The sequence below is a fragment of the Typopeltis vanoorti genome, chromosome 20 (genome assembly GCF_054136105.1).
Source record: "Typopeltis vanoorti isolate ZY-2024b chromosome 20, IOZ_Tvanoo_1.0, whole genome shotgun sequence".
In the NCBI taxonomy this organism is placed as follows: Eukaryota; Metazoa; Arthropoda; class Arachnida; order Uropygi; family Thelyphonidae; genus Typopeltis; species Typopeltis vanoorti.
Window position 1 is genome coordinate 81251080 of NC_143568.1, and position 12807 is coordinate 81263886.

The 12807-nt window shown below is 32.2% G+C and overlaps 1 protein-coding gene across 1 annotated transcript in view; it reads right to left on the reverse strand.

Annotated features, from left to right (window-relative positions):
- LOC150095596 (putative defense protein 3) overlaps positions 1-8991 on the reverse strand; it is a 34568-nt gene extending 25577 nt beyond the window's left edge. Inside the window, exon 1 of the mRNA XM_090410608.1 lies at positions 8954-8991. The gene's annotated coding sequence lies outside the window, so the exon portion shown is untranslated. The remainder of the gene's footprint in view (positions 1-8953) is intronic.
- Positions 8992-12807: the final 3816 nt, after the last annotated feature.

Below are 12807 nucleotides of genomic sequence, written 5' to 3' on the forward strand. Positions count from 1 at the left end.
AACAAACACATCCCAGAGGATAGATTGATTACTCTATTATCGGAATGGATTCTCCTGCGCAAAAGTGTCGAGGGACCTCTAATCGGTGGGCGAACTATAACCAGTATGGTTACGGGCCTTGGTTATACATAAATACACACAAACTAACTTCTTTATCACTAAAACCAGTAACTTATTACAAACTACGAAATCTATCAGTAAAATACATTTCGGATAGATTTCGTAGTTTGTAATAAGTTTACTAATTATCAGCATCATCATCATCATTCGTATCAAAGATTTAGACTTAGGATGGCCTGTTCCGGCCTTAGAAGTCATCGTTCAATCGTTTAAGAGGACGTCCTGGTTTTCTTTTTCCTAATGGCTTGTACTTTAAGGCTTGTTTTGGTAATCTTTCTGTTTTCATTCTTTGAACATATTCCATCCATTTATGTTTATATTTTTAAATTTTTTCTATTACTGGTTCTTGGTTTAATTCTTTCATAATTTCTTCATTTATTTTTGTGATCAAATAGGGTATACTTTGCAGTTTTTCTCATAAACTTCATTTCAGCTGTTAATTTTTGTTTATCTTTTTGTTTTATTGTCCAGATTTCGCTTCCATACATTAAGACTGGTAGGGCTAATGTATTGTATACTTTTAGTCTGGTTTGTTTTTGAACTAGGTTTGGTTTAAATATAGAGTTAATTACACCTGTTATTTTTAAATATTTTGCAATTTTTACGTTTATATCTTTTTCATATGTGCTCATACATCCTAGGTAGTTAAATGAATTCACCTGTTCTAAGATCCTGTTATCTATTACTATTTTAGTTCTTGCTGGATCTTGTCCTTTAAAGGCCATAGTTTTTGATTTTTCTGTTGATATTATCATACCATAATCTTTGGATATCTCATTTAGATCTAAAAAAGCTTTCTAAGTTATCTTCAGAATTTGTAATTATTATTTGGTCGTCGGCAAAGAGGAGAGTGTTTAAGTTTACTGTAGGAGAAAGTTTAATTCCTTGATGTAAATGTTTATTCCAGTTTATTATTATTTCATTTAAATAGATATTAAAAAAGAGTTGCTGAGAGGGGACATCCCTGTCGGACCCCTTGGTTTATCACTCTCGTATATGATAGCTCGTGATTTAATCTTATTTGTATTTGATTATTTTCATATATACTTGTGATAGCTTTTAGGATATTATTTGTTATTTGTCTCTCTTTTAATATGTTAAATAATATGTTTCTTTTAACTTTGTCAAATGCTTTTTCAAAGTCAATAAATGCAATATGTGTTTCTAAATTGTATTCTCTTCTTTTCTCTATTATTAATTTTAGGCAAAAGGCCGGGTCTATACATGATCGTCCTTTTCTAAATCCATTGCGTACTTCTAAAATAAAGTTTTCGAAATATTTCATTAGTTTGCTATTTAAGATTCTGCTATATATTTTGTAACAGGAATTTAGTATACTGATACCTCTATAGTTTTTAGGGTCATCTCTATTACCTTTCTTAAAGATAGGAATCACAATTGCTTTTTTCCATTCCATTGAGGGCATGCCAGTTGAGTAAATTTTATTTATTTATTTATTTATTTTATTTTATTTACTAATTATAACAAAATAAATAGCCAAAAATAAGTACCAACAGAAAATTATAGTAATGCTTGAATTGTATTGTATAATACTTTACATGGAATTATACAACTTGAATAGCATTCTATAACATTGTACATTGAATTACACAACTTAAATTGTATTGTATAATATTGTACATTGAATTGTATAATACAAATATCTTGTATTTTAGTTTGTAAATCAAATCAAATTATTATTATAAATTATTCCAGGAGAGCATTTTGTGTGATAATTAATCCGTCATTTAGCATTACAAATCTGCTACTGAAAAGCCTTGTTAGCAATAAGTATGGTTTTGACATAAACGTTCTGTGATGATTCGTTCAAATTAAAAAAAAAAAAAAAAAAAAAAAAAAGAACTCTAGAAAACCGATGTGTAACTCGACTATAATGTTTATCACGTGACGGGAAAACTCCCAGCCAAGTTCAACTCCACTGCTGTCAAATTAAGCAAACAGATTCATTTAAAACAGCTTCCTGAGCCACCACCAGTCTTGTATGGTAGCAGGAAAAAGGCAGCAAATAATTTATTCTTCCAGGAAATGAGCTGTCATAAAGTAATGGGCAATATGAAACAACGTTTTATTCCTTCGTTATTATGAGAACTAGCGATTTTCAAAGCAGCTTAATTAAAAATAGTACGGAGGCAATTAAAAATAGTGTTAACCCATGCGTAACTGGATATCAATCTTCTGTTTGAAGGTTAAGCTTTGTATAGTTCGCATCCTTGAATTTGGAAAATTAACAATACCAAATGAGGATTTTTCAGGGAGAGGAGGAGAATTTTTTAATTTAATATTTAGAGTATTTGTTTCGTCGCTTATGTTGGTATATCACCAGGATTTAGAATGAAACTCGAACAATATGTAAGTGACAGCAGACAATCATGAAAGAGGTGCATTTCGAAATAGTATTCTTTTATACTGATGCTGTTGATTATCATGAGTTTGGTAATCAACAGCAGTTGAACCAAATGGAACTTGGTTTATAGTTATTTAACTTTAAACCAATGTTGTTGATTCTTTTTAAAAAATAAAATAAAAAAGTATCAATCCGAATGCGGGTTCTGAAGAATTGGAGCCACATATTATAACTATTAATACAGCTCAGCTTTTCTCGCGTATTATTCTTTGGATTTTTAAGTTACTCAGCGCTGTTGTTGGACTAAATTCATCACCCCAAGTCGATGAAAAAAAAAGTTCTAACAAATTTCTTGATGTTACAATTACTCGTACCTGATACGATGCATTTCAATAAAAAGAGCACATAGCTACAGTTGGACACTGTGAATAGAGAGAGTAATTAATAACTGAAAGTAGCAGCTTGAGACGCGCCTCTAAAGTAGACCAAATGTGAAGAGCCACATTATTGATCCTGTCTGTTCAGGACAACCTCACAGAATATCTTTCACGCCAGAGTAAACCATGTACGAAATATTCCATTAAAGTAATTGCGAAAATGACATTACGCTGAATTTTGATTACATGTTAGTCGTCAATCAGTTTTTTTTTTTTATTTATTTTTTTTTTTTTAATGATAATATAAATGACTGGCTGCATGCATTCAAAGACAAAGTGTACGATAATATGATGAACTATTTAAGCATTTAACTCAAAATGATGCACTATTAACTACTCCTTTTAGAAACAAAATAGCTGAGAGTTGGGTTAAAGCGACTCCTTTCGGGGGAAAAAAAAGCCTTGACAAAACTCAAACATAATTAAACTGTTTTATGAAAGAAAATAAGATAGCAATTTTAAAATGAGAAAAAAAAAATGAAAAGTTTCGATCGAATGACTCGCAAAGTAGATTAACATCTTAAATTATGTCATAAATTACAATACAATTTTATACTACTCATTCCATTTCTATGTCGTGTTTAAAAACAATAGAAAAAAATAATAAAATGAAAATTTCATATAAATATAAAGTTTTGGGAACTAGTTTGGTAGTGGGTCCTTAAGCATGTTAGCCGACCCCGAGCCTCTTAGCTTTAGTTGCTTTGGCTGTTAATTCCAACCCCCCCCCCCCGATTTCGGTGAAGCCGTGTTTTAATGCAACAGCCTTGTGGAACGTTGTTGTCAATCAATTGCCTATTGGAGGACTAAAGAAACTTGAAAAACTTCAAAGTTTAGTCGCTAGAGCAGAATATATTTCTGGATTATCTAATTCTTAATCCGGCCGCAATATATACTCGTATGTATATATATAGTTGGCATATTTGAATTACTCAAAGGGATAAAATTTGGAAGAGGAGGCTTACCTCCTTCAACTACAATACTGTTTCCCATTGTAAATATGGGCAAAAAGTTATAAATTTATCGAAAATTATATATTAAAAACTTGCTTACCACGTCAGTTCACACTTCACGCACACATAACAGATGAAACTCAGAAAACAAAAACAGCAACTCATGACAAATGACAACGTTCAATTGGACTGGTTGACACAATAACCAATCATAGCCTCTAGGTGCTATTGTCTCAGAGCTCACCCAGCCACGCCTACTGAGCGGTGTAAAACTACTAGAACGCTAAGAATTTGACCCGCTGCGCCAACTGTACATCTTTTCAAAGAGCTCAAAGGTGCGTATATTTTGAACGCACACCAGGGCTATTAACGCGAATGTGACACAATATTTAGGCTTCAAAGTGTCCTCTTCATTAAGTTTTAGTATATTGTTTACTTTTAGGAATCAAGCGATTCTGGAAACAATTAGGGGAATCTTTAACCGAAATAAATGCAAAAATATAATATCGATGATATTGCTATTTGGTTGATATGCACCGCACACCCTGAATATTCGCCCCTGATATATACGGGTAACTGATTAATTCTTAATATTTCGTGCTATAAATATTAAGAATGACTGAGCAACGACTACGTCCCAGTGCTGAACGGCTAGCAAAAACATACGCTTAGTATGTGAGAGCATAAAGAGTTAAAAGGAAATGCTTAATTCCGAAAAGTTTGAAAATATTAAATTCAAACAAATCAGTTTTAATATATTCTGATTTCGTTATTCTAATTTAAAATTCTTATTAAATCCCACAAAAACTCTGGTACACGCTGCTTATTGGAAGCCCTGAATTATTTGTCTCAACAAATTTATTATTTCTTGTATGTGTGTGTGTGTCCCCTAAAGAACTGAAATGAAGAAGTTGCTAGGGAGATAATATGACTGCATTTTTTTTCCCCCTGTCATTTAGGACAGGCACATAACAATAAAACTATTGTTACTTATGTGCACTAAAATCGGATTCCACTATCGGCACTTATATGGCATCCGATTATGGCCCCAAAAGAAAGGAAAACCTGGAATGCAGCGACTGAAAGTCTTCATGCGTGCGGTGATATCATTATTTGTTTCCGTTCATTGTTCGGAGAACTGTTTCTTCCTTCATCCTCGGAAATGAGTTTTCTTGAGAGTTCCCTGCCTTTTTTCCTTGCATGCTTACTTCCCATGAGTACACATTTCCGTGGTTATCGTGCTAAAGGTCAAACACAGGCGTTTGTTGACAAAGGTAATGCAAAAAAAAAACAAAAAAAAAAAAAAACATAGATGTAACATACTGTATATTCTCAACTAACACGCAGAAAAAGAATGCCAGATTAAAAATATCTAAAGAAACCTACGACTTGGTTGCAATAATTTCTTCCACTCCTTATTTGAATGTAGAAAAGCCGTATTTCAAAACTCCGCACAATGCTAATATTTTTTTCTGACAATAGTACTAAGCGCTTATTCGTATGGTAATTTTCAGATGATCATTGTTAAAAAAAAAAAAAGTTTTTTTTGTGAGTGGGAATGTTATCAGTTTTTTTTTTGCGTTAATAGCAATCGAACTTTCATAATATATTTAGGTAATTTTCCCTATGTTTTATATTATTTTTATTACTCACATACAATTTCACTTTGGCTGTGTCAGACACCTTCAATTCTTGAAATTTCAAAGATGTTGCAATTTCTTTGCAATGACCCCATCCCTTTCCCCTCTGGTTATAATGACCGAAAGTTCAGATCACAAAGCACTGAGTCATAAGGAAAGGAGACCTCACCTTAATATTTCTACGAAAGGCATGTGTAAAAGGACACATCAAGGTCACCTTGTCCATGACTGACATTAGTATAAAATGTTCATTTTAAAATGCAACCCAATGATGATACGTTAGAAGGTTGTGTCATGTATAATACATTATACAGCATATACAGTGTGACGCATTGTCAACAGCATTCTTTATCTTGTTGCAATAAATATTCGGAATTGCATTTTTTTTTTAACCATGTTGCTGTTCAATTGGTGTTTCTTGTAGGTTCCTTATATACACAGCAACTTTATTTTTGGCTCATTGCAGAATACCCCATTACTAAATGAGTGTGTAAACAATATTTTGTTTCCGATTTTTATCCATATAAGTGGGTTCAAAATGGTTTGCAAATATAACATCGATCGACAACCAAGTTTTATATTTTCCACTCCAAAAGTCACATGACTGTGCTTCCTATCTTAGAAAGAACATTTTCATTTTCTTTTCTGTTCATTAATTTTTTCATCATCATCATTATCGTCAAATTCTTGATATGCATCCTCTCAAACAGGTTACTATGACAGTACTAAACAATTTTTTTCATCTTTTTTTCCCTCAAATATTTATCTAAAATATATTAATAAATTCACATATTTCAATACTATAAGGCTATTAAATTACAAAATAACTGATACAAAAAATAACATCACGTATTTCAAATAATATAATAACTGTAAGACGATCTAGTTTTAAGACATAATCACATGTGTGAAAATTTTTTAAAAAATTATTATTATTATTATTATTATTGACACCTCCAAGGAGTCCAAAGACTCATAATAATCAGCACGATTTATAAAGTGAGAGTAATGTTTTATTACTTTTTTATATTTCACTACTAATTTGAAAGACATAATGCTTATTAAAAAGCGATGCAAAGTTGGTTCCAGGCAAGTTGGCAACAATTAAAAATGTTCCTATTGCAGATGACAGTTTCTCGTATTGGCAAGAATTGATCCGATGTTTATTTTAATAAGTTTAATAAAGTAAAAAAGTTTGTATGTGTGGGCACACACGTGAATGATTTAAGCTAGTGGTTTCTATTAAAGAAAACAAAACAAAACATTATTGCTTTTTCTGAACATCAGTCTTCAGATAAAGAAGTTCCAGTTCCAGAAATTGGAGTTTTTCATCCCGAAAAATTGGCCAGAAGAACACACGCAAGCTATAACAGAATACTCTGGCTTCATAGTCTTAATTAACAAAAATAACCACCCTACATATTGGCTGTTTGAAGTTATGGCCGGAACAACTAGGACTGCGAAGCTAGTGCCTTATGTCTGTTAATTGTGTGTGTGTGTTCTTATGACTGGTTTGTCCGTTTCACCGGAAACAGACAAACCGGGAGGGAAAACCCTATCACCGCCGTACGATACCTGCTGACTGGTTTTAAACGAAAAAAAAAAAATAATAAATAAATAAATAAGAGTTCTTTGCATTCTAGATGGGATTCAAACTCAAGTCTTTTCAGCTAAACATATCGTCGATACCAGCTGAGCTACAAAGGCTCGTCAGCTGCATAATATTACGTAATAGAAGTTTCTATTTTGGATAATGACGCTCCCCCCCCCACAGTTTGGAAAACAGCAGATTAACCTAAGCCTTGTTGAAGACATCAACTAACTGTGATTGGACCACGTTCACTAATCCTTCTGAAGTACCTTGTTTGTGCCACAATATTCCTAACGGAAGTATATGTCCTCTTTTAAATATTATTTCTTCTTTTTTTAATGTCAATTCCATCATCAAAAGGTTTGAAACCTATAACAGATTTCAATACTGTGAACGGACTACGGGTTCCAGAAACTCTACTGTAGAGAACAAATCTCAGGATATGTTTTTTTTTTTTTTCATGTTGAATTTCTTTTTTTTTTCTTTTGTTTAATCTATTACATTTTAAGACCTGTAGAGTAACCATCTCAAATGAGCTCCTTTTGTTTTGCATAATTTTCTTTAAAACACTGAATAAAGTTCTCAGTACTTTGGCCAGGAATAAAAATTAAAAGATCGAACTGCGCTTTGATCTCCAGCATAATCTATTCAGGACTTGAAATGAAGTTTTAAATAATACCATCGTATAGTAACTCTAATTAATATCTAGCGATCCACCGAAGGGGCTAGGGCACCGTTCATAAATTATAGCTGGTTGTTTAGTTCATATTTTTAAAATTTGAAATCTTTAAATCTATTGCCATCCAAAATTTGTTTTATGTTTTATCTTTTGATATATCATTACTCATGTATTTCGTTTTCAGAAAGTTTTTTTCTAACTCACATCATTTTTCAGCTAGTTTTTAAGAAATTTCATCTAATGTTATATCATCATCGTGTTCTTCTTATTATTCAAGTATATCTTTTTTTTTTTTTCAAATTTAAATTTTAAATTAATAAATAACCCATTAATGTAAAGCCTACTGGTTAGAAAGGGGGGGGGGGTAGCTCAATTAACATACATAAAGCTTCGCTTTTATTTATTATCTTGCATCTAGGGAGCTACATTCAGAATATTCAAAATATATTTAATCACATATCGTTTTTGATTCTAGCTTTGGTTCATATTTCTTTATATAGTTTTAATAGGCGAGAATGATGGTAATAATGTTTTAGATGACTGCATCAACAACAAAGCTTTCAGTTGAAAATAAAGAAAAGCCTTTATTTGAATAAATTTTACTTTTGCGCAAACAAAGTATTCATATATATAGTAGCAAGTATCAAAATAGTCCCTTTTATCATCAGTATTCTATTTTCGCCAGCGGTTTTTTGAATTTGCCAAACATTCTCATTTATTTTCCGCGTATCCCATCAATAAGGTGAAAAGCTGTTATAATATTTAAAAAAAAAACATTTCTATCGAAATTCTAATCTTCACTTTTTTTTGTTTCGAAATATGCACTGGAAACTACGCATATAAATAATGCACAGACCACGGCATGCGTTCAAATTATGTTTGTTCATTTGCGAGAAAAAAATGTGCTAGCAGTTTTCTTAATCTTTACCAAAATATATTTAGTTTCCGACTGACACAATGACCCAGCTGTGAACGATTCGTTCGTTTGGTGATAATCAACAAGTTACCATTAGCGGAAAAAAGAGAATATATAATTATATTTTCAAAGAAAATGTTAAACATTTTTATTAATTAAAACTGTGTGAACTAATTTCTATTCAAAAGACACGCTTAGAGAAAGTTCGTATTTTTTAAGCGCATTTATAAATATATATGAACTGATACTTACCTGTCAAAATAGTCCCGTCAGTTTTTATCTTGTACTCCTTACTAACTAAACGCAAACCGCTCTGGAGTAACGTTTTATAGTTGTGCCGTTAGGACGCATGCGCATTGCAAATTCAGAAGTTTACGTTGTGTAAACTCCTCTGTTTTTTTTTTTTTTTTAAGTTAAATAAAAGCAGAAACCGGTTCGTATCTTAACATCATTACCACCACTACTGCCATACTGGTTCGCTGGTATTAATTATATGTCCTATTATCTATAGTCTCTGTTTCGTTGTAGCGCTAGGCTGTATAGCATATTACGCTACTTTCCTACTCTCTGCATACTAGTGGATAACCAGTTCGGCAGGGTCTGATAATGCTCTATTTGTGTCAAGGATGTAGTAAGGTAATCCAAGCTTCTATAGAAGGCTTTAGAACATGCAAAACTGAATACAATGAATATTTAAAAAAAAAAAAAAATTCAATAAATATAACGCCAGAAAATATTCTTTTGAGAAAGTATGAACAGCACATTAAAACAAAAACACTCACTTCACTTGCACAGCAACTTCACTGGGAACTATTTATCGTCTGCTTTTTTCGACAGGAGACATGTTTGTTACTAGTCTTGTTCACAATAATTCCACTGGGATATAAATTATTCATAATTTATGAGTATAATAGTATAATTTACTCCGAAGTCGACTGCTAAAAAGCGATGATGTTACAGAATCTGGAATATAAATAAAAAATTATGTCGTCTTTCGGTGAGTGACCACTCAAACAAGGAGTAAAAATAAAATAAAATAAAACTGAAAAATGCTGAATAATTTATCTGGAAAATCTTGAATTTTTTCCCGCTGTTTTATTTAGATTTTTTACTGCCGCCATTTCAAAGGTAGATATTTTACACACCTGAGTATAAATAACCACTAGAACAACTCAGTGCGTAAGAATAAGACAGTACACGTAAGTTTAAAAAAAATAATAAAAAAATAAAAATAAAAAAATCCATATATTTGAACAAACCAGTCGAATTAATTCGGATAAAATAATAATAATAATAATGGTTAAATATTTTTTTCTTTTTTTTTAAGGTTTTGCTAATTTCTTTAGATTTATGCTGCCATTTTTTTTCTATACTATTTTTATAGATCGCTATTTTGCTAAGTTTCTGTTCGGAAAATGTTGAGAAATCTTTTTTTTTTTTTTTTTTTTTCAATCTAGCACATCGTTTCTAATCACAGCTTTATGTTCGTTCAATATCAACGAACAGTACATGTCACGCAGTATTATACACATTGAAATAAATAATAAACAAATACCAGAAACTCTGATAGTTATATACACACATCTGACTCTGCAAAACAACCTAATCATAAAGATAAAGAATTTTTTGGCTGTAGATCAGCAAAGATGATATTAGTTTGACTCTACAAGCATTCCAGATCTTATTTTTTATTAGTCAGAAAAACGCAGACAAAGGGTTGCCTCGGACCAGCGGTTCTCCAGATTTTGGTCCTGAAGTTGAGGATTTAAAGTATTTGATAACCTCTAGCGTTTGCTGAAATTATTGCAGTATCTGTTAAGATTATATTGATTATATAGGAATTAAATACAATAAAATAACTTGACTGTGGGTATTCAGATTTATCACGGAAATAACTAAGGATGATTCGCTATATCTGTCGGCTGCAGGTTTCTCAAAGTAGTGCATCTATTTCGAAGAATAAACCTAGTTGCTTGACTAAAAATATGCTTCTATAAAATCAACTAACTTAATCGTAAACAACAACAAAAAAGGACTCATTTTACAATAATCTACATGCTCAGAAGTACTGAATTTATTATGGACGTTGTCACGTATTACTCACGGATTTGCTTTTGTAATTCTTTAAGATAGTCCCGTTTTAGAGAGAGACAGACAGAGAGCAATCATTCTTGTTTAAAGTCAATCAATCCTTAAAACTTTATATGTCCATGTGCTGATCAAAATCTGTTTTCGAGGAAACTACTAACAGCATCGAAGTGTCGACCATCTAGTACATTTGGCAACACTTCTAATAGCTCCATTTACTGGAATAGGTGTAGCTTGATTCAGTTGTGAATGAACTGACCTAAGCGACAACAAGCAAGCATTAAAATCAGCTGCAAAGCTGATAAAAGTTGTAAGGCCACACTCACGTAAGAAATTTTACTACAAGCAATCGAATTACACAGCTGTGTTGATCTAATACATTTTGAGTAATCTTCCGACTTTAAAAGTTGGGTCAAATGTTACTTAAACTGAAATCTTTCTTGGGCGCAGATCAGGTGCATCAGGGATTTCTTTCCCGGGGTCAGACCCAAATCAAATTACAGAACCATTATCCAACCCATTGAGGTACAGTTCGTAGGAAATGCCCTGAGAGATGATCTTCTAGTACCTAATTTTCGGACTACGATGATGCGTCTTATCATATGTTCAAAAATTCTTGACCAAGCCCTATTACACACATTCTGTATAATTATTCAGTAATAATTAATAAACAAAAATTAACGGTTTTGATTTGATATTTTAGTTATTTTCTACTACTAAGATTTCCTGTTTCAGCATATCACCGACTTAATTGTTTTCTAAATGTGGACTACCCAGATAATGATTGGTAGCCTCTGGTCTGGTCGTTTTAAGGCCGTTTAATAATATGACTTGAAGATTATGCTCTAAATAAGCTGCAGATTAAAGTTGAGTTCAGTGATATTACACTCCAAAAACTATAATAGAGACTAAATATCTCTACTTTTAGATTAATTCACATGAGAAATTTTATCTAGGAATCTTTCACTGACGAAATAAAGAAAAGTTGTAAATTAATCAAGTCACGCAGTTAGTCTGAGCTTATCAAAAAAATAAAATAAAATAAAAAATAAATAAATAAAATAAAATTAAAATTAATTAAAAAATTAAAACCACATCATCTCTTCTATGCATATATGTCCCTTCGCAAAGTACGCCATTTAAAAAAAAAATCTTGATTTTAAATCTTACATTTAAAATAATTACAGCAGATTTTAAGTATACTGTATAAAGTTCAATAACCCTTTCTTCAAGACAGTTAATTAGCTTAGGCATCATGCACTGTTCACACTCTTCTGTTCGGTATCGATTCTGTAACCGGAATCAAAGCAGGTGTATTCTATGCATATTATTTGACCTAGAATTTAAAAACTGAAACCTCTCCCACATAACATTAACTTGGGTAAGTATTGTGCAATGATTTAAAAAAAAGTATTATCATCAATTACAATATATATATATATATATACAGGGTGTTCGGGATAAATTTGACATATTTATAATTAATTATATTTTTCCGTAAGTTACATGTATTAACACACACTTCTCTTCATTTAAAAGTTTGGACCCTTCTTCATTCATATACAAGATGTCAGAAAGGATGGATAGCTGGAACCCACCTGAATCATGGAAGAGAATAACTTGTATCATGATGATTCGTGCCCGCCATCAAAATAAGGATATTACGACTGCTGCCCAATGCTCCCTGAATACAGTAAAAACAATCAGGCATGAACTAGAGACTTGCAATGGTGACTACGAGGATGTAGCAAGAAGAAAGATCCCTAGCAGACGATCTGATTGCGTTCGTACAGCAGAATTCCTCGCAAATCTGCAGGAACAGGTGTTGAAGAACCCTGGCATTGGAATTCGGGCTTTGTTCGTGGAGTTGCGAACTGTAGTCAAGCCCTGGATAACAAGGGTAGCCAATGGTAGGCCGTATGTATGGCAGCAGGATTCGGCCCCTTGCCACACCTCTGGGAAAAGTCAAAAATGGTTGTCTGAAAATTTCTACTTCACCAGTCCAAATGTTTGGCCTC